The sequence below is a fragment of the Pristiophorus japonicus genome, chromosome 22 (assembly GCF_044704955.1).
Source record: "Pristiophorus japonicus isolate sPriJap1 chromosome 22, sPriJap1.hap1, whole genome shotgun sequence".
In the NCBI taxonomy this organism is placed as follows: domain Eukaryota; kingdom Metazoa; phylum Chordata; class Chondrichthyes; family Pristiophoridae; genus Pristiophorus; species Pristiophorus japonicus.
In genome coordinates this window covers 18105323-18132249 of record NC_091998.1, presented here as the reverse complement: position 1 = coordinate 18132249, position 26927 = coordinate 18105323, and the positions used below count along the sequence as shown (strand labels likewise).

General features: G+C 42.1%; 2 protein-coding genes across 4 annotated transcripts in view; one reads left to right on the top strand and one right to left on the bottom strand.

Annotated features, from left to right (window-relative positions):
* Window positions 1-26927, top strand: part of LOC139234881 (erlin-1-like) — an 843171-nt gene that overhangs the window by 563517 nt on the left and 252727 nt on the right. The window lies entirely within an intron of this gene.
* LOC139234875 (vinculin) overlaps window positions 1-26927 on the bottom strand; it is a 142613-nt gene that overhangs the window by 100533 nt on the left and 15153 nt on the right. The gene's annotated exons all lie outside the window — the stretch shown is intronic.

Below are 26927 nucleotides of genomic sequence, written 5' to 3'. Positions count from 1 at the left end.
TCAAGTCTGCTACATCCGTCTTCCTTGCTGTAATCATTCTATGATTCTAAAATTCTATGATGTTAAACGAATCACTCTCGGATACCAAAAATATTCATTGTGAAATGTTAAGTCCTCATTGCAGCAGCCATAGTATTTTCAAATTAAATGTTCTTATAAAAGACCATGTTTGTCAGTCCATTCTCTCATTAGGTTTGATCACACTCGACCAGCATGCCTGACACAAGACTCCCAAAGCAAGCGCTCCACTCGGAACTCCGACACGGCAAGCGATCCCAAGGTGAGCAGAGGAAACTTTTCAAGGACACCCTCAAAGCCTTCTTGATAAAATGCAACATCCCCACCGACACCTGGGAATCCCTGGTCCAAGACCGCCCTAAGGTGTAGAAAATGCATCCGGGAGGGCGCTTAGCACCTAGAGTCTCATTGGCGAGAGCATGCAGAAACCAAGTGCAGGCAGCAGAAGGAATGTGCGGCAAACCAGTCCCACCCACCCTTTCCTTCAACAACTGTCTGTCCCATCTGTGACAGAGACTGTAATTCCCATATTGGTTTGTTCAGTCACCTAAGAACTCACTTTTAGAGTGGAAGCAAATCTGTCTCGATTTCAAGAGACTGCCTATGATGAGGATCATTAAGTTATTTTTACAGGAATTTCTCTGCTAAAAGACAATACTGTACTTGGTTTAAAAGATTATATAAATGGACATGATCTGGTACCGAGTTGGATATATTTCTCATAATTGCTATTAATTTATCCTTCCATAGACACCGATAATTTGAGTGTTTCTCACCCCACCGCACGTTACAAGTCGCACGTCTACAAGGTAATGACAAAAAATGGCAACTTAGGGAAGCACATATGAATCAAATATCAGTCCCGCCCGAGTACTTCTGAGCTGAACTCTTCTCTTAGTAAGATAAAGCTTCCCCCTTTCAGCTGAAATTCGGCTGGAAAATAAATCAGCCCAAATCAATTTCACTGGTAAACACATGTCAGTAACACACCTATTCATTACTCTTTTATTTTACTTTGATCAATTCTTTTTACATTTTATGTTCCATTCATCTTTCTCTATTTAGAGCCTTGTTGCCCATCTGTGATTGGATGTTGAAGTGCTGACATTTTTAGTGATCCTGTTGTAACCAATAAGGGCATCAGCATTCCATATCCTTCTTTACTCCTCCCCTCATGCCAAAATAAAAAACTGTCTCCAATTTTACTCCTCTTTGAATGCAATATCACTGGTCAAAATTCAAGCTGCCACAGTTGGACCTGATGTCATAGATTGTGAAATGTTATCTGGTCATGATCCTCTGCAGTTTGAAGTTTGTGACCCCTGTTAAAGTATTCCAAGAGGAATAAAATTAGCTTTCAGGGTCTAAAGAACGCTGACATCTAAAACACTGAAAATAAAACTTGCAACAGTGAAATCAAACTGAAGTGCCCTTCAAAAGTTTTATATAAAAGTGGTCCGGCACCAGGGAAATAAAATATATTGCACCCAGTTATAACGCAGACAATAACAAAACCCATTTAAATTTCTTGCATTTATACTTGTTGAAAGATATTTCTGGTCGAAAAAACAGGAATGCAGAATTTACTGTTCAAAGTCAAAGAACTGTGTGAAAGAAATTATGAAACGATAGAAAACATATGGAATTATGCATTTGCCCAAATACAAATACTATTATTAGAGGATTAAAACACTTGAGTGGTCGCAAAATTGCCCCATGGCTTGTCATGACTGCCCCACACACTGTTGAAATATAAGATTGTATGTCAAAGCAATTTTAAATAGATTGAAAGATCAGAGCGAGAACTGCTATTTAGAGCAGTGCAATTGGATCAAATAGTTTCCAAGCTATAACTTTATCCTGCTCTATAACACTGTTCTGACCAAATGCGCAGAGTTACACGACGGCTGCATCTCCTTCATTCTGTTGCCAAAACCGCAATTAAAATGCAAATGCACCATGCAGAACTGAATTATAGTACTCATGGTCATTGGGAAAGTACATTGGTGCAATTCAACACTGCCAACAATGAGGAATGCTTTGGGGATGCGCAGTCTACCTCATCATGGGAAAGTTAATGATATGTGCTTGGCAATTCAACACTGTAATAAGACAGTATTAGTGGGGCCATACAATGCATTATGGCTCAAGCAGCAGCATCTATGTCGCTAAAGCACAAATCGCACTACTGATTTTGTTAAAAGCTATGACCCGAGGTTAACACATGGTGAATTCCTTGTGAAGGGGTTTTAAGAAATCAGTCTTGTTGCAATACAGCAGGAAAAAGCTGGTACGGAATGACTTCTTCCATATGGGACTATACACATGATCAATTGTATTGCAACTAACCAAACCTACTTCATGTCGAACTTGTACAATGCAGAGGAGGCTTCAACCCATCAGTCTGGACCTGATGTCAAATCCATGTCATCTGTATTGGTTGGTAATATAATAAATTGAATGAGGGCGGTAAGGAGACATCTGCCCCTTTAGATTTCTCTGACGATTTTTATTTTTTCCCTTTTTCTACATCATCTAACCAGAGACAGCAAGACAACAGCTTAGTGGAAACACACGTCTTCACTTTTTAATCTGCAAGTTGCAGTGTTTCCTTTCTTGTCATTTGGTAAATGTCCCAGAATCCCATTCCCAACACCATTACAGGAGCAGCATCATTCAAAGGACTGCTGTGGTTCAAGAAGGCCCAACACCACTTTCTCAGGGCAACCAATGGTGGCCAATAAATGCAGCTCCATATAGAGAACAAATATATATATATTTTTTTAAAAAAGAGCGGTCAAATAAAATGTACAGATGTAAAATAAAATGCTACGAGTATAGAACAAGGTACAAAGTGATAAAAATAGGAACTCGATGAAATAGAAATATATCAAGTGGAATATTTTGTTATGCATCAACACAAATAAAGATATTACCACACCTATTTAATCAAACCTACATAATACTTCAAACTTGTGTGAAGCAAGACAAAGTTTTGCAATCTCTTGGCCTAAGTTTTACCACCATCTCAGGCAGGAATTTTCCATGTGGCCTTTACTCAGTGCAAATGAAGTAGAAATCATCATCATCATAATTTACAAGGACATAAAATTCTTTCACCTTCCGAGTTGACACGAAGAAATCAGAATAGCAATATTTCACATCAGGAATTTAATCCAATTTAGGCTCAAATTAAAGGTTTGAACATCAGGTTTAGATCCCCTATGACCACTAAACAAGATTTCAACTAAAGTTTCAGGATTTTTTCAAAAACCCTTCTACTAAATGTTTCCAATCAGGGAAGAATCAAATGCCAATATTGCTATTGGATATATTGCAACAGAAATCGGCTACTAAACCATAATTAGTTAAACAATATCCTGCACAGAACACATTAACTGAGGTTTCACTTTTCTCATGGTCAACATCTATCTACAATGGAAAACAAAAGCCATAAAAAAAAACTGTACAAGTTTGTGTGGTTTGCTCTCCAGTTGAATTACCACACAGTCCTTCAAAATTCATCTAAAAAAGGAGATATAAACATTTTAACAAAATAAGTACTTACTAATCCTGAAATAAATGATCAAAATAATTCCCAGATCAGTAGAGGAGGTTTCTTCCTTAGAATAGGTAAAAGTCATACTAAAAAACATTTTATGAAGAGAAATATCACAGAAGAAAGGTTAGCTATTACAGAGTGCATTGGAGAGATTGGAAAAACAAACTGAAAAGAAACCAACAGTGTAAACCGGAGGATTACTTGTATGTTAAGCCAGTAAACAGCAGCCAGCCGGGATTCAGAAAGATCTGTCTGACCAATCTCTGGATTTTTTTGATGTTGAGGAAATTACATCTCAAGTAGACTTCGGAAAGTCTTATGACCGGTTGTAACTTGATTTCTAAAAAGCGGATTTGACAAGGTACTATTTAAATATTGATCAATTTGGCTCAGTTGGGAGAACACCCAAGACTGTGGGGATTGTGAGCATATAATCTCACTTGCCGCTTCAGTGCAATGCTGACAAAATGCTATGTTGTCGAGATATCCAACAGAGGCTCCTATCTGCCTGTTTGGGTGAAATTAAAATAATCCCATGGCATTATCCAAATAAGAGCAGGGAATTCTCCGTGTCCTGGCCAACATTCCTCTGAACCAACACCACAAAAAGCAGTGGTCATTTATACATTTACAGTTTTGGGGACTTTGCTGTACATAAATTGGGTTTTGCATTTGAATGATTACTCTTCAAGTAATTCACCATTTGTAAAACACTTTACGATGTCCAGAGGGTGCCATATGGCACTATATAAATGCTTCGCACAGCAAGCAATACAGAGTGAGGGTAAAATCAGAAGATAAAGAAGAAAATCAACTGAAGGTTAAAAAAGGGGGCAGGTAGCAGGGTGAAATAAAGCCCTGAATGGGCTGCCTCAGGGAACAAAGTCAAGAACCCTTCAGTTTCTAATTTAAGTTAGTTTGGATTCAGAAACTCAATACAAAGTCATCAAATGTGTACACAATACCAAACTAGGAAGAGCAGTTGAATATGTGATGGTAGTTTGGGAACTACAAAATAATTAGGTAGGCAGATCACTGGCAGATGGAATTTAATATGCAAGGTGTAATGTACGACACAAAGAATGACAAAAAATGCCAACGTAAGTACTCCATGAATATTGTTTAAATAGCTGAAGATGAGATAGGTCAGATGAATTCTTCCTTTATTATGCTCTACTCAGACCACATCCATTCCGGAGGTGTTAAACAGCACATCAGACATTTAAGCACTCGAGGCAGTGAAGAAAACAGCCACAAGATTGTAAATCCAGAATACTATTTGAAACTAAGCACTGGAAGTAGGACAATGGGACACAGGTTCAAACTAGTAAAACGGCAAATTTGGGGGAAATGTCATTAAGTCTTTCTTCAATTTATGATCAACAGAAGAGTTGATTCTGGGTATAGCAGTGGAAGCAAAACTCTGCTGGAATGTGGAGGTTGTAGGGCCTTCTTGGATGGATGAGCAGAGATGATCTTCCTCATCTGTAGCTAACTTGTGATCTGACAGTATGCTGCGCTACAAAGTAATGGAAGGCAGCCTCACCATCAATTATCGCACTCCCATATCATCCTGTGCTACATATTTATTCTGCACTAGAGCTGCAGTTAGAATGTAAAGGCAGCCTGAAACTCAGGGGAATTACACCCAATGTAAACTCCACAGGACCAATTTTCATCCTCAGTTCTCAAGGAACTACAGAAAGTCAAGTTATTGAAATGCTGTCACCTGAATGATTGTCATTTCTACTCATCCATGCTAGGTGAATAAAGACTGCACAATAAATGTTACCATATCTTCCAAAGAATACCATTCAACAGTTTTAAAATGGCATGCATTGTTGGAGGTGCCATGTTCCAGATAAGACGTTAAACTGAGGCTCCGTCTGCCCTCTTGGGTTGACATAAAAGATCCCATGGCACTATTTTGAAGAAATGCAGGGGAGTTATCCCCTGTACCCTGGCCAATATTTATCCCTCAATTAACACCACAAAAACAGATTAATTGCTCATAATCACATTGCTGTCTGTGGAACCTTGCTGTGTACAAATCGTCTGCGCATTTCCCAGATTACAACAGTGACTATATTTCAAAAGTACTTAATTGGCTGTAAAGCACTTTGGGATGTCCAGAGGTCGTGAAAGGGATTATATAAATGCAAGTCTTTCTTTTTCCTTTCAGTAATAGATGGTGTACAATTAGACTATAGGAATCTAATGCAGCAGCAGCCCTAACAGATTGGGACAATGTTCTGGTGGTGGTGGTGGCAGGGGTAGAAGTGGTGAAGACATGTAGATGAGTGTGATCCTCTCATATACCAAGTGGATTTCGAACTATAAATGGACACGAAAATGCAGTGCTGTTGAGGTCACCAGAATTATTTATTGCACTGAATTACAGTAACAAAATAAACTCTCCACTGTAAAATAGGGAACATCTGCTACAGTATGATTTCCCAACCAATACACAAGGTTGACCAGAAGACTTTTCAGAGTAAACTGTTGCACAAATTCGGCCTGCCCAAGAAATGCACACATGAGCAAGCTTGACCTTAATTAAAATGTATTTCAGGTTAAAATGTACTTCAGCTACATTAGGATGGGATTTGCTCTATCCCTAACTAGATGCATTATTTGCATCGGTACTAGTAGCACATGAACATTTTAGCTCAATTAACATGCCGCCCCCCCCCCCCACCCACCCCCAAATATATACCAGGTATTCCGTCTAACTGCAAAAGGAATAGGAATAAAACAACAGTTTCAAGCAAGTAAGCAGAAAAATTACAATTATAATCCTTTAATGTTTTTCCTGTCAAAGGGAAGCCCATTGCATTTGCCTGAAAAGTGAATTTATAAGGCTGAATATTGAGTCCAAAAGGTTACAGTGAAAAGCTTTAGAACTTTTCCTTTTAAGGCAGCCCCATTCGGAGAGCTAAACATTTCCTTAAAAGGCCACTGTCTAAAGCGCACGTTTTATTTTGTTTTAATTTGGCTTGGAAGAGCACAGAGACAATTCCCTTCCTCTTTCTGCCTCTATATTTTATTCAGTGCAATCAGACATTACCGTCGAACTTTCCACAGTACTCAAACATTAAGGTCTTCCCTTAAAATAGATCAGTCTGAAGCTATCAACACACAATGGAGTAGCGTTTCCACTGGTTTTATCAGCGCAATCCAGGTGAAATTGGCTGAACCAGCCCAAAAGATCAGAGAATTTTAAAGGCAAGTTACATCAAGCATAAATCGAGTTCCCGTGATCTTTAACGCTGGTTTAAAAATCATTTCGCCCGAAGTCAGATCTGCCCACAAATCGAAATAATGAAGAAGGAGAGTTTCCGTGAATTGATCCCGTTCAAGGAGGGTCTTCAAATTGCGCACAAACACGAATAGGCACGTTTTAAAAGTTTTTACATAACAAAATATATTTAATTTACTAAGAAACAGACTAGTGTACATCAATGAAACTAGAAAATGGTTCTGTATAGTTTTTAAGTCATTTTCAGTGATTTAAAATCATGTTCCGCACAGGTGGAGGATTAGACACTGATTAAAAATGCTTATTTTTTGTGATAAACCCATTTGCAGCTGCATCAAACTGCTCCAGGTTACTACTCTTAAATACAATGAATATTTTTTAATGCAAAGAAAACAAATAAACTATTACATTTTATACTGATTGCGCTGGTTCATGGAAGATTTTAAGTGTGATTATGCCAATACATTTTAGCGAAACTTGAACTGCAATCTAACTAGCGCAATTTGTTGCCAATTTCGCTCGAAGTAGAAACTTGCCCCCAATATAAGCAAATAGTGGCATTTATGTCTTTGTAACCTAAACCTTGAGGCTGAAAAAATTCCTGCAGTTAGAGGGCAACATAGATTTCAGTCATAATCTCTTGTCCAGTGCATTATTCTGCATTTTTAATTATATGGTACAATAGTTTGAAATTTTGAAATAGTTGTAATGCACAACTCTTTCACCTGTCAAATTAAAGTAACACACAATTTTCAATGCTGCATCCCATTTTAACAAATGTTGGTAAAAAATGCTTACTATACTCCAAAACAGAGCTGTTTAGAAGCAATGTTCTTGTACTCAAATAATGCAGCTGACAACTGCACACATTTAAAAGTTAGATCAGAGTTTCAACTTTTCGGTGACAAAAACAAAATACCAACGTCTGACTGGGAACAACAAAAGTGAAAGGTTCTTTTCAAAAACTAAAAGCCAAGTGACTCGCCCAAACACCTGTCAAAGATTTCAGTAATAGACTTGACAAAGCCCATCATATGCAAGTCCAGGATGAACAAGACTTCGGAGCAGGGTTCCTCTGACTGCTCAGCTATGTTTACAGCTTTTGTTTGTGCCTGTGACCTTGGAACCTCCAGGTGGGGTCTTGAAGCTGAATGCATGTCTTCCGTGGTCAGCCAGCACCACATGTCTTGCTTTAAGAATGCAGGAATATATAGATCAAGAAAGCACCGTTAGCCACCCCACTCGGAGCCCATGTATCAATATTCTGTCAAGGATTTAATTCCCACAGCTGTTGATCCCCTGAAAAAAGTTGCAGACAGTTACGTGGACAATACTGAATGCTTGCAGAAAATTTCACAAGTCGACTCTTTGGTTGCATCTTGCATACGAGACATATGAAACAAACATTTTCAAGTATGAGAGAGAGGCGGGAGTCGAGAGAGGCAGCGGCCTATAAAAGGCTCAGCAGTCCGGGGAGCGTCGAGAGAGGCGGGAGTCGAGAGAGGCAGCGGCCTATAAAAGGCTCAGCAGTCCGGGGAGCGTCGAGAGAGGCGGGAGTCGAGAGAGGCAGCGGCCTATAAAAGGCTCAGCAGTCCGGGGAGCATCAAGAGAGGCGGGAGTCGAGAGAGGCAGCGGCCTATAAAAGGCTCAGCAGTCCGGGGAGCGTCGAGAGAGGCGGGAGTCGAGAGAGGCGTACCGGTGCAGCTCCAGCTGAGAGAAGTCAAAAAAGAAGTAGAAAGAAATCAAAAGGTGACGTCACAGCCAACGTGGTAAGTGATTGGTGAGTAGTTTTTCTTTTTCTTTATTAGTTAGTAACTTTTCACATTGTTGTCGGCAATTTAGGTGTATCTAAGGGTTAAGTCATGGCAGGACAGCTTGGTCATGTGATATGCTCCTCCTGTACCATGTGGGAACACGGGGACAACACCAGTGTCCCTGACGACTACATGTGCGGGAAGTGTGTCCACCTCCGGCTACTGACGGTCCGCGTTGCGGAGTTGGAGCTGGATTCACTCTGGAGCATCCACGATGCTGAGAATGACGTGAGTATCATGTGTAGCGAGTTGGTCTTACCGCAGGAGAAGGGTCCACAGCCAGCGAGGGAATGGAAGACCAGCAGGAAGAGTAGTGCAAGGAAGGTAGTGCAGGGGTCCCCTGTGGTCATCCCACTGCAAAACAGATACACTGCTTTGAGTGCTGTTGAGGGGGATGACTCATCAGGAGCGGGCAGCAGCAAAGTTCATGGCACCGTGGCTGGCTCTGTTGCACAGGAGGGCAGGAAAAAGAGTGGGCGAGCGATAGTGATAGGGGATTCAATTGTAAGGGGATTCAATTGTAAGGGGAATAGATAGGCGTTTCTGCGGCCGCAACAGAGACTCCAGGATGGTATGTTGCCTCCCTGGTGCAAGGGTCAAGGATGTCTCGGAGCGGGTGCAGGACATTCTAAAAAGGGAGGGAGAACAGCCAGTTGTCGTGGTGCACGTTGGTACCAATGACATAGGTAAAAAAAGGGATGAGTTCCTACGAAATGAATTTAAGGAGCTAGGAGCTAAATTAAAAAGTAGGACCTCAAAAGTAGTAATCTCGGGATTGCTACCAGTGCCACGTGCTAGTCAGAGTAGGAATCGCAGGATAGCTCAGATGAATACGTGGCTTGAGCAATGGTGCAGCAGGGAGGGATTCAAATTCCTGGGGCATTGGAACCGGTTCTGGGGGAGGTGGGACCAGTACAATCCGGACGGTCTGCACTTGGGCAGAATCGGAACCAATGTCCTCGGGGGAGTGTTTGCTAGTGCTGTTGGGGAGGAGTTAAACTAGTATGGCAGGGGGATGGGAACCAATGCAGGGAGATAGAGGGAAACAAAAAGGAGGCAAAAACAAAAGACAGAAAGGAGATGAGGAAAAGTGGAGGGCAGAGAAACCCAAGGCAAAGAACAAAAAGGGCCATTGTACAGCAAAATTCTAAAAGGACAGAGGGTGTTAAAAAAACAAGCCTAAAGGCTTTGTGTCTTAATGCAAGGAGTATCCGCAATAAGGTGGATGAATTAACTGTGCAAATAGATGTTAACAAATATGATGTGATTGGGATTACGGAGACGTGGCTCCAGGATGAGCAGGGCTGGGAACTCAACATCCAGGGGTATTCAACATTCAGGAAGGATAGAATAAAAGGAAAAGGAGGTGGGGTAGCATTGCTGGTTAAGGATGAGATTAAGGCAATAGTTAGGAAGGACATTAGCTTGGATGATGTGGAATCTATATGGGTAGAGCTGCAGAACACCAAAGGGCAAAAAACGTTAGTGGGAGTTGTGTACAGACCTCCAAACAGTAGTAGTGATGTTGGGGAGGGCATCAAACAGGAAATTAGGGGTGCGTGCAATAAAAGGTGCAGCAGTTATAATGGGTGACTTTAATATGCACATAGATTGGGCTAACCAAACTGGAAGCAATACGGTGGAGGAGGATTTTCTGGAGTGCATAAGGGATGGTTTTTTAGACCAATATGTCGAGGAACCAACTAGGGGGGAGGCCATCTTAGACTGGGTGTTATGTAATGAGAGAGGATTCATTAGCAATCTCGTTGTGCGAGGCCCCTTGGGGAAGAGTGACCATAATATGGTGGAATTCTGCATTGGGATGGAGAATGAAACGGTTAATTCAGAGACCATGGTCCAGAACTTAAAGAAGGCTAACTTTGAAGGTATGAGGCGTGAATTGGCTGGGATGGATTGGCGAATGATACTTAAGGGGTTGACTGTGGATGGGCAATGGCAGGCATTTAGAGACCGCATGGATGAACTACAACAATTGTACATTCCTGTCTGGCATAAAAATAAAAAAGGGAAGGTGGCTCAACCGTGGCTATCAAGGGAAATCAGGGATAGTATTAAAGCCAAGGAAGTGGCATACAAATTGGCCAGAAATAGCAGCGAACCTGGGGACTGGGAGAAATTTAGAACTCAGAAGAGGAGGACAAAGGGTTTGATTAGGGCAGGGAAAATGGAGTATGAGAAGAAGCTTGCAGGGAACATTAAGACGGATTGCAAAAGTTTCTATAGATATGTAAAGAGAAAAAGGTTAGTAAAGACAAACGTAGGTCCCCTGCAGTCAGAATCAGGGGAAGTCATAACGGGGAACAAAGAAATGGCGGACCAATTGAACAAGTACTTTGGTTCAGTATTCACGAAGGAGGACACGAACAACCTTCCGGTTATAAAAGGGGTCGGGGGGTCTAGTAAGGAGGAGGAACTGAGGGAAATCCTTATTAGCCAGGAAATTGTGTTGGGGAAATTGATGGGATTGAAGGCCGATAAATCCCCAGGGCCTGATGGACTGCATCCCAGAGTACTTAAGGAGGTGGCCTTGGAAATAGTGGATGCGTTGACAGTCATTTTCCAACATTCCATTGACTCTGGATCAGTTCCTATGGAGTGGAGGGTAGCCAATATAACCCCACTTTTAAAAAAAGGAGGGAGAGAGAAAAAAGGGAATTATAGACCGGTCAGCCTGACATCGGTAGTGGGTAAAATGATGGAATCAATTATTAAGGATGTCATAGCAGTGCATTTGGAAAGAGGTGACATGATAGGTCCAAGTCAGCATGGATTTGTGAAAGGGAAATCATGCTTGACAAATCTTCTGGAATTTTTTGAGGATGTTTCCAGTAGAGTGGATAAGGGAGAACCAGTTGATGTGATATATTTGGACTTTCAGAAGGCGTTCGACAAGGTCCCACACAAGAGATTGATGTGCAAAGTTAGAGCACATGGGATTGGGGGTAGTGTACTGACATGGATTGAGAACTGGTTGTCAGACAGGAAGCAAAGAGTAGGAGTAAATGAGTACTTTTCAGAATGGCAGGCAGTGACTAGTGGGGTACCGCAAGGTTCTGTGCTGGGGCCCCAGCTGTTTACACTGTACATTAATGATTTAGATGAGGGGATTAAATGTAGTATTTCCAAATTTGCGGATGACACTAAGTTGGGTGGCAGTGTGAGCTGCGAGGAGGATGCTGTGAGGCTGCAGAGCAACTTGGATAGGTTAGGTGAGTGGGCAAATGCATGGCAGATGAAGTATAATGTGGATAAATGTGAGGTTATCCACTTTGGTGGTAAAAACAGAGAGACAGACCATTATCTGAATGGTGACAGATTAGGAAAAGGGGAGGTGCAAAGAGACCTGGGTGTCATGGTACATCAGTCATTGAAGGTTGGCATGCAGGTGCAGCAGGCGGTTAAGAAAGCAAATGGCATGTTGGCCTTCATAGCGAGGGGATTTGAGTACAGGGGCAGGGAGGTGTTGCTACAGTTGTACAGGGCATTGGTGAGGCCACACCTGGAGTATTGTGTACAGTTTTGGTCTCCTAACCTGAGGAAGGACATTCTTGCTATTGAGGGAGTGCAGCGAAGGTTCACCAGACTGATTCCCGGGATGGCGGGACTGACCTATCAACTGGGCTTGTATTCACTGGAGTTCAGAAGAATGAGAGGGGACCTCATAGAAACATTTAAAATTCTGACGGGGTTAGACAGGTTAGATGCAGGAAGAATGTTCCCAATGTTGGGGAAGTCCAGAACCAGAGGTCACAGTCTAAGGATAAGGGGTAAGCCATTTAGGACCGAGATGCGGAGGAACTTCTTCACCCAGAGAGTGGTGAACCTGTGGAATTCTCTACCACAGAAAGTTGTTGAGGCCAATTCACTAAATATATTCAAAAAGGAGTTAGATGAGGTCCTTACTACTAGGGGGATCAAGGGGTATGGCGAGAAAGCAGGAATGGGGTACTGAAGTTGAATGTTCAGCCATGAACTCATTGAATGGCGGTGCAGGCTAGAAGGGCCGAATGGCCTACTCCTGCACCTATTTTCTATGTTTCTATGTTTCTATGACCAATGTGCAACTTATTCGTCAAAAGTAAGGCTGCATCTATGCTGAAAACACCAGCTATCTATCATCCTTTTAACTGAAGGTATTTATTAGGCTACGGTCATGCACATGTTGGGATATATATCGACTTTAGATTTTCTTTTACAATTACTTAAAATGTAAAGATGGTTCAGGTAATTCAGCATTTCACTTCTAACCAAGTTATGAAGTTGGAAAATGCGGAGATACTAATGACCCAAACTATTTACCCTCTTTTGGGAAAGTTCCATTAGTTTATCCTGGAATCAAATGAAGACTCAAGATGACTTTCTACAGCAAACAGTTTAGTAGTATCTCTCGACTTTATGAAAACAAAAGTTATGCAGCTCTTCATTTACTTGGAATATTTCTATCACATTCTCCTCCACTTTGTCAGTAACAATTCATTTTTGTGTGAATTTATCATGACTCAAGTCCTCCACATTAACCCTATATAGTTAGGCACGAGGGAATCTATAGAATTAATTTCCAGCTGTAGTGTTGGCTACAGCATCAAGGAAATGGGCACAGTAGCAACTAGCAGAATTAACTTCTCCTAGGCCCAAGAATTGTATGTGGAAGAGAATAAAAGCCACAAACTGTGGGCATTAGTACCCACACTTCATTATCAGAGGAGTTGTGAATGGAGCTGAATATTATTCAATTATCAGCGAATAGCCACTCCTGATCCAATGATGGAAGGAAGGTCACTGATAAAGCAACTGAAAATGGTTAGGCGAAGAATGCTTCCCTGATGAACTTTTGCAGCTGTCCTGGGACTACAATAACTGGTTTCCGACAATCAAAATTATCTTCCTTTGTTTCCTTCTGATCCCTAATAACTGCAATTTTGCTAGGGTTCCTTGTTCCATACTCAGTCAGTCCTCCTGATGTTATATCACTGCGCCACCACCTCCATTGGGTCTATCCTGCCAATGGTGATGGAGTCGTCGGTGATGTTGGCCAATAGGTCGATTTCTGTGAGAACAACAGTTAGGCCATTGCTTGACCAGTCTGTGGAACAGCTCTCCCAATGATGTTAGTGAGAAGAACTGCAGAGTAGACCGGGTTGAAATTGTGTTAGTCTTATTACGATATTATACCTCTGTCATTGCCAATTTTCTTATTTGCAATTGTTTCCAACTGGGTTGCTTGCTTGCAAGGTCACCTGACGGCGTAAAGAGTCAACCCTGTAGTGTGGAACTGAAGTCGCATGTAGGCCAGATCAGGTGGAGTCGGCAGGCTCCCTTCATTAATAAACCAAGTGGGTTTTTACAACAATCCAAAGCATTATTTGCTGGTGGCAACACATTTATTGAATTCACAACTTGCCATGTAGGATTTAATCTCCCAACCCTTGGGTTGCTGGTCCAGTACCATAACCATTAGGCTACCATGATTGTGAAATATCTAATATTGGAGAATCTTATAAAAAAGGGAAGCTTTTATGTCCCACTCAAATTTGACCAGGTTTCTGAACAGGCTTTTTCTGTACCACCACAAAAAATTTTAACAGCTTACCTTTGAAAATGTAAATAATCAGCAAACACATTATTTGACTTCACATGTCCTTCAGTCTCTTCTCACTTATTTTCTAAATGATGCACACTGATAGATGGAGCCAATCATATGAAGGCAAATAATCAAAAATAAAGCGCACACACAAACGAGGAGTTGGGCAGTTTAATCCATGATCACCAGCAGAACAACTAACTGAGAATCCAAAACAAATACCTTCCTAAATCTAGATTTATAAATTCAAATTTAAAAAAGGGGAAAGCACCATACACCTTTATTGAAACAAATAAACCTCATGTCCACCTCCATATTTTTCCTTAAATTCAAATTTACATCAAGTATTTTTGTTAGCCACACTTCAAGTGAACAATATTAACTGTGCAGTCCTTATATCATCTGAAGTGATTCACTTGCAGAAGATGATGATGGCTGGGAACATGAAGTAATAATACTATCTCTCAGACGCACTCATCAATATTCTGATACCGTGTTGTGGCACAATTTTTAATTTTTAAGAAGTGCAATCTCTTTAAAAAGTTGGTATGCAGAGGTTAAAATCTGCTCAATACCAAAGAGTAATTACCAAGAGCTTTATAAAAAAATTTCCAGGTGCTCAGCATATAAATTTATAGAGCATTTACAAGTGAGACTAATTGTAAAATTCTATTTCTATTGTGTTCAAATATTCCAGCCTACTTCATGCAGTGTGTTTCATATGAAGAAAGACCAGGAGTGAAACAAAGTAAAGATTCAACTAGACCAGCAAACTAGTGTACTGAACAAGTTACCAAAATAGAATGCTGCACAACTAGTTTTCAATATTTATTGTTGCAGAATGTAAACTATTTATTTATGACTCTCATGTGTCTAAGCAGTCCTTAGTAGTTATTTTCAAATTTTATCAAAGGTCACTGGGGAAGAAGGCAGCAACCACCCTGATAAGTCACTAAAGTCACATTGTGTACCACAGCAGGCTGATAAAGGGTTTTAAAAAATAGAATACAGAGTGGAGAATATAAAAATGAATATTTTAAGATGCAAAAGACAAACATCCTCAGTTACTAAGTCATCCAAACACATCAGCTGTAAAGCACTTTGGAACATCAGATCATCATGAAAGGTACGATATAAATGCAAGCCTTTCTTTCTTAACATATACACATTTGTATTTGAACCCAGAATAGATCAGGTCTACACTAGACTCTTGGATTTCTACGGTCATGTCAAAAATATCAAGTGGCATCAATGAAGGAACAACTTTTAATGAATTCCATCTGGCCAGTCTGGATTAAATTCGCTTTTCTGAAGCTGCAATGCATTTTAGCCACAAGCTTGCATCTCTAATTGCAGAGGAAAATGAGCCTGTAACTTCCACACACACACGGAGATAATTTCCTGTTTTGAATATAAAGCAATTAGGACAATTTTCAGCAAGTCCATGTTACCAAAGAAACTGCTCAACAGAGTTGAGAACGTATCAGAAAACCTCATAACAGAAAATGTTCTTAACAAAATTCTCCGCCAGCGGTGTATTTTCTTCTTTTGGTTAATTATATTAATAAAATCAAAATAGATTTATTTTCAGTTTTCCAGCAACAGAATTTATACTGAAAAGTGAGAAAATTAGCTCTGAAGAAAGCAGCGAGTTTGACCACATATTGGGCCCAAGTTTCGGATCCCAGTAGAATGGCGCACCTCGGAGAGGCCCGCCTAATTTCTCGAACTGAAAAAGCGCCAGATACTTACCTCGTAATTCTCCGATATCTGTAGGTCCGTTTGCAGCTCAGCACGGCGCAGCAGGAGCTGCTAGGGGCAGAACTACAGCCTTGCGCCAAAAAGAGTGCCGGCAGCTGCACACATGCGCAGTAGCTCCTGGCCCTCAGCGCGTCCTGTCTCCCGACAATGACTCTACCCCTGGCCGAAGGGATGTCGCCCCTATCGCGGGCCGAGTGGCCTGCCTGCCCTTACCACCTTGGCGGCGGGGCTTGCCTGACCAGCATCTTGGGGGCGGGCCCCACCCCTACACCTCTTTGGTGGCAGGGCCTGCGTGATCAGCACCTCGTCGGAGGCGGGGCCCGCCCGACCAGCTTGGAGGGCTCCCTGTGCTGCAGTAGCTGAGTGGAAACTTTAAATTTTTTATTATTGATTGATTTTTTAAATTATTTTTTTGATTGATTTATTGGTTGAGTTATTGATCTATTTATCATTTATTATTGATGATGGCTCTTTATTGGTAAAAGTTCAGTGTTTAATGCTTTGTAAAATCCCCCAAATTCCCTCCCCCCACCCCATCTCTTGCTACCTGCACCTAATTTATAAAATGTAGGCAAGGTTTTTCTGAGCATACAAAAATCGACACTTACTCCATTCTAAGTTAGTTTGGAGTAACTTTTCGCTGCCTAAATGTGCAAAACAGGCTAGTGGCTGGTAACACCCTCTTTTGAAAAAAAAAAACTGTACTAAAACGAAATTATTCTAACTAGCTAGAACTGGAGCAAACTAAATGCCGAGAATTGCGATTTCTAAGATACTCCATACTAAACTAATTGCTCCAAAAAAATAGGAGCAACTCGAGCCGAAACTTGAGCCCATTGACTAATTATTTGAAAAGCAGGAGGGAAAAGAATTGTCCACCAATGATGACTAGCTTATGTCCCCATCTTGTACAAAGTATTCTTAATAACTATTTGCCTCTTCACAGAACAGTACACTTTTTGTCAAAGAAAAAGCACACGAGCCAAAAGTCAAGTGCTAGTATAGCTCAACATGCAAGTACTCCAAAACCAGGTCTTCATACTTTCAGGTACTCGCGTGCTCCAGGCATCTGATGTACCAATATGTTGAACACTTGAACTTCGTTTACAGCCAGGCTATTCTCTAACCTCCCTTTCCATGTTCACTCCACACATCTGCCTCTACATATTTTTGTTACACCACAGCACATTAGCACCATTGTCTTTCCCTCAAATTCTGCTTAATACAACCGAGACAGATATCCAAGTCCCTTCGCAAATATGTAAAAATCCTACTGGGGTCAGCAACAATTGTCATCAAGAGCTCAACAAATTTTACATGATAGAAGGACTCCCTGCTCAATCTGGTTGCCTCCCACAATTTATGTTGTTTGAATTTATGCCAGTATTAAGCTATTTTCAGTGTCACTATCAAAGAATTTGCACTGCATTAAGTTCAGACTTGCAAATGGAAACGGTTAACATTCATTAGTCAATTTTACTGCACAGAGAAATTAAAATCATTTCCAAGCCAGTGGGCTGGGTGATGTCAAGGGACTGAATGGCATTTCATCTCGAGGATCAGAGTTGAAATGCAGCCAAGAACAGTGTCTTCTGTCTCCTGTCTATAAAATGTCGGTTTATAATGAATTTGGGTGTCTCAATTCAGCTTCAGTGACCATGGATCCATATCACACAATCAACAAAAATTAGGCACCACCATAAGAGGTGAAGTAAGATCACACTGGTACATTTAAGGCTGACCCAAATTGTTGTGCTGGAATAGAGGGAGCTTCGTTCTGCATCCAACAATGCTAAACCCAAGATTTTTTGATGCTGCCGCTAGGTGACCAAAATGGAAAATGTTCCACTCCCATCCCTAACTTTGATAAGCATAAAATTAAACATTAAAGTTTTTTTTTAAACTCTAAACTAAAAATGTGCCCTGATTATCCATAAAGTTCCCCGAATCTCTGGGTAAAATACAGCCAAGCAGTTTCAGCTTTATGCTTTGGATTTCCCTTAGTTTTCACCAATATTCTAAATCTAATGCAGTTTCCAGAGTATACAAACTCCTTCCTATCCCCACATGACATGGTCAAACCAAGTTAAACAGTGCCACAATGACTCCTGATTCACGATTCACACTGACTTCGCTGGCAAGGCACACTACAGTTGACCCAAGCATTGTGTACAGGAGGGAGAAAACAAAAAGCGAACACTGTGCACATCATAATATATTGTTGAGGACAACCCGTTACACTTGTACACAGCTTTCAGATCATAATACCACCTAAGGCACAAAAGTAAGGTGCATACCCATGTCCATACATATGCAGTATACCTTAATGAACAAGCTTAGCTAACATTAAAATAATTTGGGAAAATGAGTCAAGGACCAACTAGTGTTCAACTTTCTATGTCCCAGATAAACCTTTCTAAATGAGGCAATTTCTTATTTAAGTTGCATCAAATTTAACTTTTGATGGTCATCAAGGTTCACAATCTTGCAAACGTAAATCTATCACAAAGTGGAGCCAACAGAACCTCAAATTAAATTGTTGCATATATTGTATTTAAAATCTAACAAGGGGTTTTTATACAACTTCTCATTACACGTAAATTGATGCACCAACTCCATTTAAAAAAACACTTTCCCCTCATAACTCGAGTAGTTCAGTATTAACTGAGCTAGTTACAATTCTGAAACAAATCAACAAGAATAGTGCTGGTTTTGAATGAAATCACTGGAATTAATTTGAAAGAATCTCAGTGATGTTCTACAATAGCCTTTTTGGTTCGTTACCTCTGCTATTTCAGAAAAATATGATAGCAGAGGGAAGAGTCACGAAAAGAAATAACTCAGTAATGACTTGATAAGCTTGTGCTTGTCAGCCTTTAAAAAAAACAATGCCTCAGGGGGAACCTTCTCGAGGAACATGCGATAACTAATGGTAATACGGAACAAGCAAATCATTACTTTCAGAAAACCAGGGCAGCAGGATGAAAGAGCACAAGTTCAGGCTGATGAAGGGCAAATTTGGAACAGAGAGTGATCAACAGCTGGATCAGCATGCCAGAAAGGATTGAGGCCAGAATGTTGACCTCATTTAAGAAACAAGATGCTGTAATGGGAAGATAGGTATTGCAGATAGATAAAATCAAATGGGCTGGCAGATGATCTTCTGTACCTATTATTTTAATCTGTGAAAATATTTAAATCGCAAAGACAGATGAAGTGTTCCATGCCGTTTGAAAGAACCCATTATCAGAAATTTAATTTAAATATGGTCAAGTGTACTAAAAAGTAAATGCATACCATTGCACTAAGCTTAAACATTGTTTAAATGGCTTAGCCTGCAATCTCACACTGATTCAATCCAGCTGGCTTTTGTTGCCTGCTATAATGGGAAGTCAACACAAAAGAGGTTCGCTTGTTGAAAATTCCTGACAATATTTTGAAACAACTCTAACCTTAGCAATCACACTGTAGATTTTTGTTTAAATCAGTGTAACTGTGAATGTTGTATGCAATGAAGTAAAATTCTAAATACTACTAAAAAATATTGTCTCACTATGTTATACAAGTTATACAGCAATACACTATGGCAGTATAGTATCAGTATTGACAAAGTAGATATGAAAAGTAAACAAAAATTGGAATTCGAATGACTTCTGAAGTGTCAAGTGTCATTATCAGCATGTGCAATATCTCAAATGCTTACATACCACAACCTGAGCCACTGATGCATGGTGACTGAATAAAATGTTTTTTTATTACATGGGATTCCAGGATTCTTAAATGATGGGTTGGAGATTTTCAACTGTGCAGAAACTAATTAGAAGCTTGGTAATTTGCAGAAAGTACTAAACGGGATGCAAATGATTTCTTGCCGGGGGGGGCACTCCCGGATCCCGTGAAATTGCGCTGGAGTTAGTGGAGCACAAAATCAGCAGCACCCACTCCCGTTGGTAGCGTCCTGGCCAGCTGCGCCGGCGATGAGGACATCATCGTCGTGCGCAGCGACCGGTTTTCGCCCTGCAGTGGAAATTGGGCAGCGCCCTTTAAGACCGCTGCAGGTGATGTGGGTCGCGAGCTAGGCTGCACTCCGCTGGCAGGGTGAAAATGAAAGGGGAGGTGCGTGGTGCCATTTTATTTGCACAGTGGACATACCGGTCCAGCCTTCCATTGTATATTTCGCGGCATCTGAGCCACGATGGTGCATCCCTGCACTCTGCTGCTCTGCCGGGCTGCGGCCACGGTGCCCCGCACTACCAGTGATGTAGTGGAGTCCCTCGACCAACTGTAGAGCTCGTAGCGTGTCGTCCTCTTTAACGGAAGGGGAGCGTTCTGTGCTTGCGCCAGTTTGGCGCTGGAAAACTTGCATGCTTACCATCTCAGTCCCACCACCCCAAGGGGAAGTGGAGCGCCCAACTTTGCGCTTCACTTTCTCTCGGAAGGCAGTACCCCCAATTTCGCAGCCGGGCACAGGAAGTCCCACCACACCTCGGTTACCATCCTCAAACAGGGCGATTCCAAATTTCAACCCCTATGTCATCAATATGGACTGCTGCATATATCCAAAACAAAATTTTGGTTGTAGTACTGTTTCCAAGTTGCTGCAATAGCAGTGCAGCTTTCAGTAGAGAAAGTGAACATTTCATATCCCTCCATGAACAATCCTGAGGTGATTTTATTTACACAAAATTAGCCATGAGATTGGATTCAAAACCTATCTCTGCCTCTATTATGACAAGTAGAACTTCAAATGACAACAGCCCCCCAAAAACATCAGTAACTTACTGTCTGTGCAATGAAATTGGTAACAGTTACAAACTGCATGTTTCAAATGTTAATTTTATAGCAGAGTACATTGCAGCAATTTTCACGAAAATATAAACGGGATACCAAACATAGGGGTCAAGTTTCGGCCTGAGTTGCTCCTATTTTTTTGCAGCAACTGGTTTAGAATGGAGTATCATAGAAATTGCAATTCTCCAAATTTAGTTTGCTCAGTTCCAGTCAGTTAGAACAGTTTCATTTTGGAACAGGTTTTTTTTTCCAAAAGGGGGAGTGTCCGGCCACTTACGCCTGTTTTGAAAGTTTAGGCAGTGAAAATTTACTCCAAACTAACTTAGAATGGAGTAAGTGTAGATTTTTGTACGCTCAGAAAAACCTTGCCGACACTTTACAAATCAGGCGTAGGTTACAAATCAGGCGTAGGGAATGAGGGTGGGGGGGGGGGGGGGGGGGGAGTAATTAAATTTTACAAGCATTCAACAGACTAACTTATACAAGTGAAGAGCCATCCTGACTAAAAAATTATAAACAAAGCAAAGACAAAATATTGAATATTCCTACCTGTGTGAAACAGCAGCAGCCTTCGAGCTGCGGTGCTTCAGGCAGGCCTTCCATGTTGGAGACAGGGGCAGCGTCAGTGACTCGACGGCAGCCCAACAACAGCAGCAAGAAGGACTTCCTTCCATGTAGGAGATAGGGGCGGCGTCAGTGGCTCGACGGCAGCCCAAGACACAGCAAGCAAGCAGCCTTCGAGCTGCGAGGGAAGCTGAGGCCATTCGGCCACGGGATAGGGGCGGTGGCAGTGGCTGACCTCCGCCGAAGACACAGCAAGCAACCTTCGAGCTGCGAGGGAGACTGAGGCCATTCGGCCAGGGACAGGAAGAGGCAGCCAGATAGCCAGTTTCAAACTTAAATTTGCAGAATGGGTGCTGCATTGTCAACACCATGGATTATGCAATGGTTCGCCAGCAATTCACTGCATAGGAGAGAATCGATTAGAGCTCACCGCACCAGGAACGTCATAGCCCGCAGACTTATGGGCAGGAGACCTTACCCACGTCGGCAATATCGAGCCAGGCGCTCGTACCTGGACATGAGCGAGGCTGATTGTGTCAAAAGGCTGCGTTTCCGCAGAGAAGTTGTCGCTGAGATCTGGGATATGCGGAGAGCAGATTTGCAACCCAGAAGCAGAATGCCAACAGCCTTGTCTGTTGACGTGAAGGTAACAGCTGCACTTGCCTTCTATGCCTCGGGATCATTTCAGGCTACAACTGGAGATGTGTGCGCCATCTCTCAACGTGCAATACATGCCTGCGTTTACCAGGTCACGGCTGCACTGTGTGCATGGAGGAATGACTTCATCAGTTTCTCAATGACCGCACAAGCGATCCATGAGAGGGATGTGGGCTTCTTCAGGATTGCCGACTTCCCAAAAGATACAGGGCTGCATTGATTGTACCCACATAGCCTTGCGAGCACCTGTGGAGGATTCCGAGCAGTACAGGAATAGAAAACGTTTCCACTCCATCAATGTGTAGCTCGTGTGTGACGACAGCAGTGCATCATGTCAGTCGATGAGAGTTACCCTGGCAGCACCTATGATGCGTTCATCCTGCGCAACAGCGTTTTATCTGACATGTTTGAGCAGCAGCCAGAGGCAGAGCTGGCTACTGGGAGACAAAGGGTACGGCCTGACCACCTGGCTCATGACACTCCTACACATGACACGGACAGAAGCTGACCGTCAATACAACATGGCGCACATTGTGATGCGCAGCATCATTGAGAGGACCATTGGCATATTGAAACAGCGTTTCCGATGCCTGGACCATTCCGGAGGCCACTTGCAATTCTCTCTTCAGATTGTCGGTCACTTCACTGTTGTGTGCTGCATGCTCCGTAACTTAGCCATCATGAGGCACCAGGAGCTGGTAGTGAAACCAGAAGACCCACGTGAGGGTCCAGTGCATGATGATAGTATTTTGGAAAAGCAGGATGATGACGACAATCAGGAAAGCATGCAAGTGACTGATGCCGGAGCACGAGGTCGGAGGAGGGCAGTCCATCGTGTTCCTTTAACGATTGCTCGAGCCTTGCGCCAGCAGCTCATCTGTGAACGCTTCAATTACTGATGCCCGAGTGCTCTGCGACCACTGTTGCGCATGGACATGTTTATTCTTTGCAGTTGTTCCTACATTGTGTTGTGTTCATGGAAGATGAATCAGTTTTAATGAAAAAATATTTTATTGAAAAGTTAACGTCAATGTAATAAAATATTTGTTGTATCAAACTTTTTTTTAATATGACTCTTGAAGATCACAAAGATTTTAAGATCACTTATAAACTTGTAAAGTTACAAAAGTTATAAAACAATCTCAATGTGAAAAACGCTACTACAGCTACATCAAGAACAAGATCAAAAGCAGCAAAGAAAGGCTGCAAGCATGTCTCAGCCACATCTCAGTGAATGTTCACTTCTTCATGGGGGTGTCATTTGATTGGCAGGGCTGTGTGCCGTTATTGCAGCAGCTACTTCAGTGATGGCCTGTGCTGCCACTTGCATGCCCTCCCTGATGGCCTGTGCCGTCACTTGCATGCCCTCCCCGACGGCCTGTGCTATCACTTGCATGCCCTCCCCGACAGCCTGTGCCGTCGATTGAACTCCCTCGGACATTCCCTCCCCAAGTTCCCGTGTCATCACTGCTATTTCTCCCATCAGGACCGTCACCTCTTCACCCACTGCACTGATGCTACCTATGAGTGATCGGGTAAGCTCATTGGTCTCCATACCCAATACCACAACCTGAGCCGCATGTGTTGCATGCTGCATCTCAGGAGAGCGTGTCTCCAATCTCCTCCTCCTCTGCCTGGGTCTGCCTCATGGCACCACTACACAGGGAGGTGCGGGCTGGGACGGTGGGACGCTCTGTGTTCCAGACGGCAGTACTAGAGAGAGAGGCACAGGCTGGGCTGGTGGGTGAATGGTGTAAACTGCTCCATTATATCACCAGGACCACTGGGACCCGCAACGCCGGAATCAAACCCATGGAAGGTGGAACCAGAACCTAATGCGAGTGGGAGGCGCAGGCTCAGACGGTGGTGCACTCGCTGTAAACGACTGCATTTCACCAGCAGCACCACTGGGACCCGCTACATCAGAATCAAAACCATGGAAGGTGGAACCAGAACCTATGCAAGGGGTTGAAACTCTGATGCCCCTTAATGGGGGCTCATAAATATTCATTTGGAAGCTCTCCCCTGTAGACATTTCAGTCATCGCCACCATCATCCAGTCTGGATCATCTGCATCTGGTTGTACTCTTGCTTGTTCTGCATCTTCGGGATCCTCAGGGTTGACATCATCATCATCATGTTCTGCAAAATACATCAGAACAGTCAAATGTTTAACAGCAAGGGAGGGGGCAGGATGGGTGGCATGAGTACTCTCACACATAGCTGGCCAGGCAGCAGGTTGATTTGAAGGGCCATGATGCATTTTCAGGACTTACCCTCTTCCTCGCGTGCAGACCCAGCTTGTGCTGTACTGATTGCTTTTCTCCATGTACGACTCATCATAGCAGCTACCCTCTGTTCCAAGGATGTCAGCTGATGCAGATTGGGCGTGCCTCCTCCTGTTCGAGTTGCTTCCCTTTTGTTTTGGGCCAATTTCTTCTGCAAAGAGTAAAATATAACTTTTTACAGAGTGCGTCTTTCTGCAGGATGGGACATACAGATAGTCACATTACAATTACAATTACATTAAAAATTGAAAATATTACTTACACTAACTACTTGACCAAGGTCGTGCCATTTCTTTTTACACTGGCTTCCAGATCTTAGGGTATGCACCACTGCACAGTAATCTTCTGCAACTCGGTGGCACTTTTACGCAACCTCTGTTGCTGGTATCTAGTTCCTGCCATCTCTGCTCAATGACGTTGGCTAATATCTCCACTTCTTCATACAAGAAATTCTTCGATCTTGGTGGACGTTGTTCCATTGCTGTATTGAATTGACACTGATTTTTCAAAACACACAGTCCTTAATTTGCATGCACCTATGCAGCACCTGTTCTGGAAGTTTAGCAGTAAAAAGTAGCACTCACTGATTTCAGCAGGTGATTTATTCAACAGTGCTGCTAAAAGCAGTCCTTCAGACAAAAAGAAATCACCAAAATTTAATCCCAAGCCTTTCCAGAGGTCCACGAGACAAACAGCACTTTTCTTTAAGTTTTTTAAAAATGGCCGAGTGCCAATGTTTCTGGGGCTACTGCGCGTGCATGCACAGCTGCCGGCACAACGTTGCCTCATTTAACTTAGCCCCACCCCCCTCCATTTGTGCGCGCCGCGCGTGCTCCCAGGGACCAGCAAGGAGCCGAAGAATTAAGAGGTATTTTTCTGTCATGCTTTTAGGCGCGAAAAACAGGTGTCCAGGTCGGGGCTGCGTCGTTCTAGGCGCAGCCTGAAACTTGACCCCTTAATCTCATACATTTTCTGGAAAATAAATTGTGGCCAGGTTGAAGTCTCATTATTTTCAGTCAGAAAATTGATTTTAAATGTCTTAACTGTACATCTGCTTAATTTAATATGTGATTGTTTCATTAAAGGAAAAGTAAATGAAATAAAAATCAGAATCCAGCCACAGTAATGACATCCTCTTGTACGCAATGAAATCACAGACTTAACCATGGCAACAGTGATTGTCAGACATGCCCTTTTCCGTATGGTTTCAACAACCTTTATGGGATCAAGTGTATTCCAGTTGAATGGATACTATTGCAAGATAGCCCACAAAACTAGCCTTGCCTCTTCCTGCTGCTGGCTCCTAATCAAAAAAGCATTAACTGTTTACAGCAACAGGGACAAAGAAGATAGTCTGACCTATTAGAAAAGCATTCTGCTTCTTTTCAAATCCATGTTACTGACACCATAATGAGAAACACTTAGGGACTCCAAATCATTTTATTAATGCTGCAAGACGATTGATTCCTGATGCTACTGGAAACTTTTACGAATAGATTCCCAGTTATATGATCTTTTTTTCCCATGTTTAAGGTCAAATGACAAACTCAAACCCATACAAATTCACAGTAAGTCAGCCAAGGCCACATTTTTTGTAGTTTCCACTGCATCCCCCCCACCCACCCCCTACCAAAGGGAATGATGCAATGTTGCAACCAACAATTGTTTAGTAGCACGACTACAGTAACAATAAGGGTAGTCATAACAGTCAAATGATCAGGGAATAAATTGCCACTGGATGTTATATAATTTCTTCAGGAATTTGCAAAAAGTTACAATTGTGTAATTTTCATATTTCAAAACATTCCTTTTTGCAATAATAGCAGAAAGACCTGTTGAAAACTAATGCTATCAGTAGCTTTGTCAAGAAATATTTGGGCAGATGCCCTAATATTTGGACACTCCTGACAAAGAGCAACACTCGCAGGGAATGCTGGGCAGGATATTGCAGGCCTCAATTTTTCCACTTCAATCAATGGATGGAAACGCAAGGGCTGCAGATCTGCGATTTCCTAACCAGCGCTGCCTATGAGCACGCAATCAGGAAATCAGCCAGTTAGGATTGGCTATTTAAAAAAGGTGAACAAATCTGACCCATGCAATTACAGGCCCAGTAGCCCAACATCAATAACAGTAAACTAATGCAAACCATTCTAAAAAGCAGGCTGTATCTATGCAGCAATGGCTTAATAAGAAACAGCCAGCATGGATTTTGACAGGGAAGATCAAGCTTGACATACTCCCACTTCTTTTGAGGATTTTACAGAGTAGATTGTGGAATTCCCAATGGCGTAATTTATTTGGACTTTCAGAAAGCTTCAACAAGTTCCAGATGAAAGACTAAAACAAAATCGATGAGTCATGGGTTTGGGTGGGGAAACAGTATACCCCAGCCAGGTATATAGTCTCACACTCCAGTGAAGTACTGCTGAAAGCAGTCCTTGGACTACTTTATTTCTTACATGAATGGGCTGTATGCAGAAACCAATTATAAGCTTGGTAATTTACAGAAAGTGCCAAATCGTGAGAGGGGGAGGAGAGTGAGGGTGGAAAAATGAGAAGAACAAAAGTGCATTATTATAATGCCTTTCACATCCTTGGGATGTCCCAA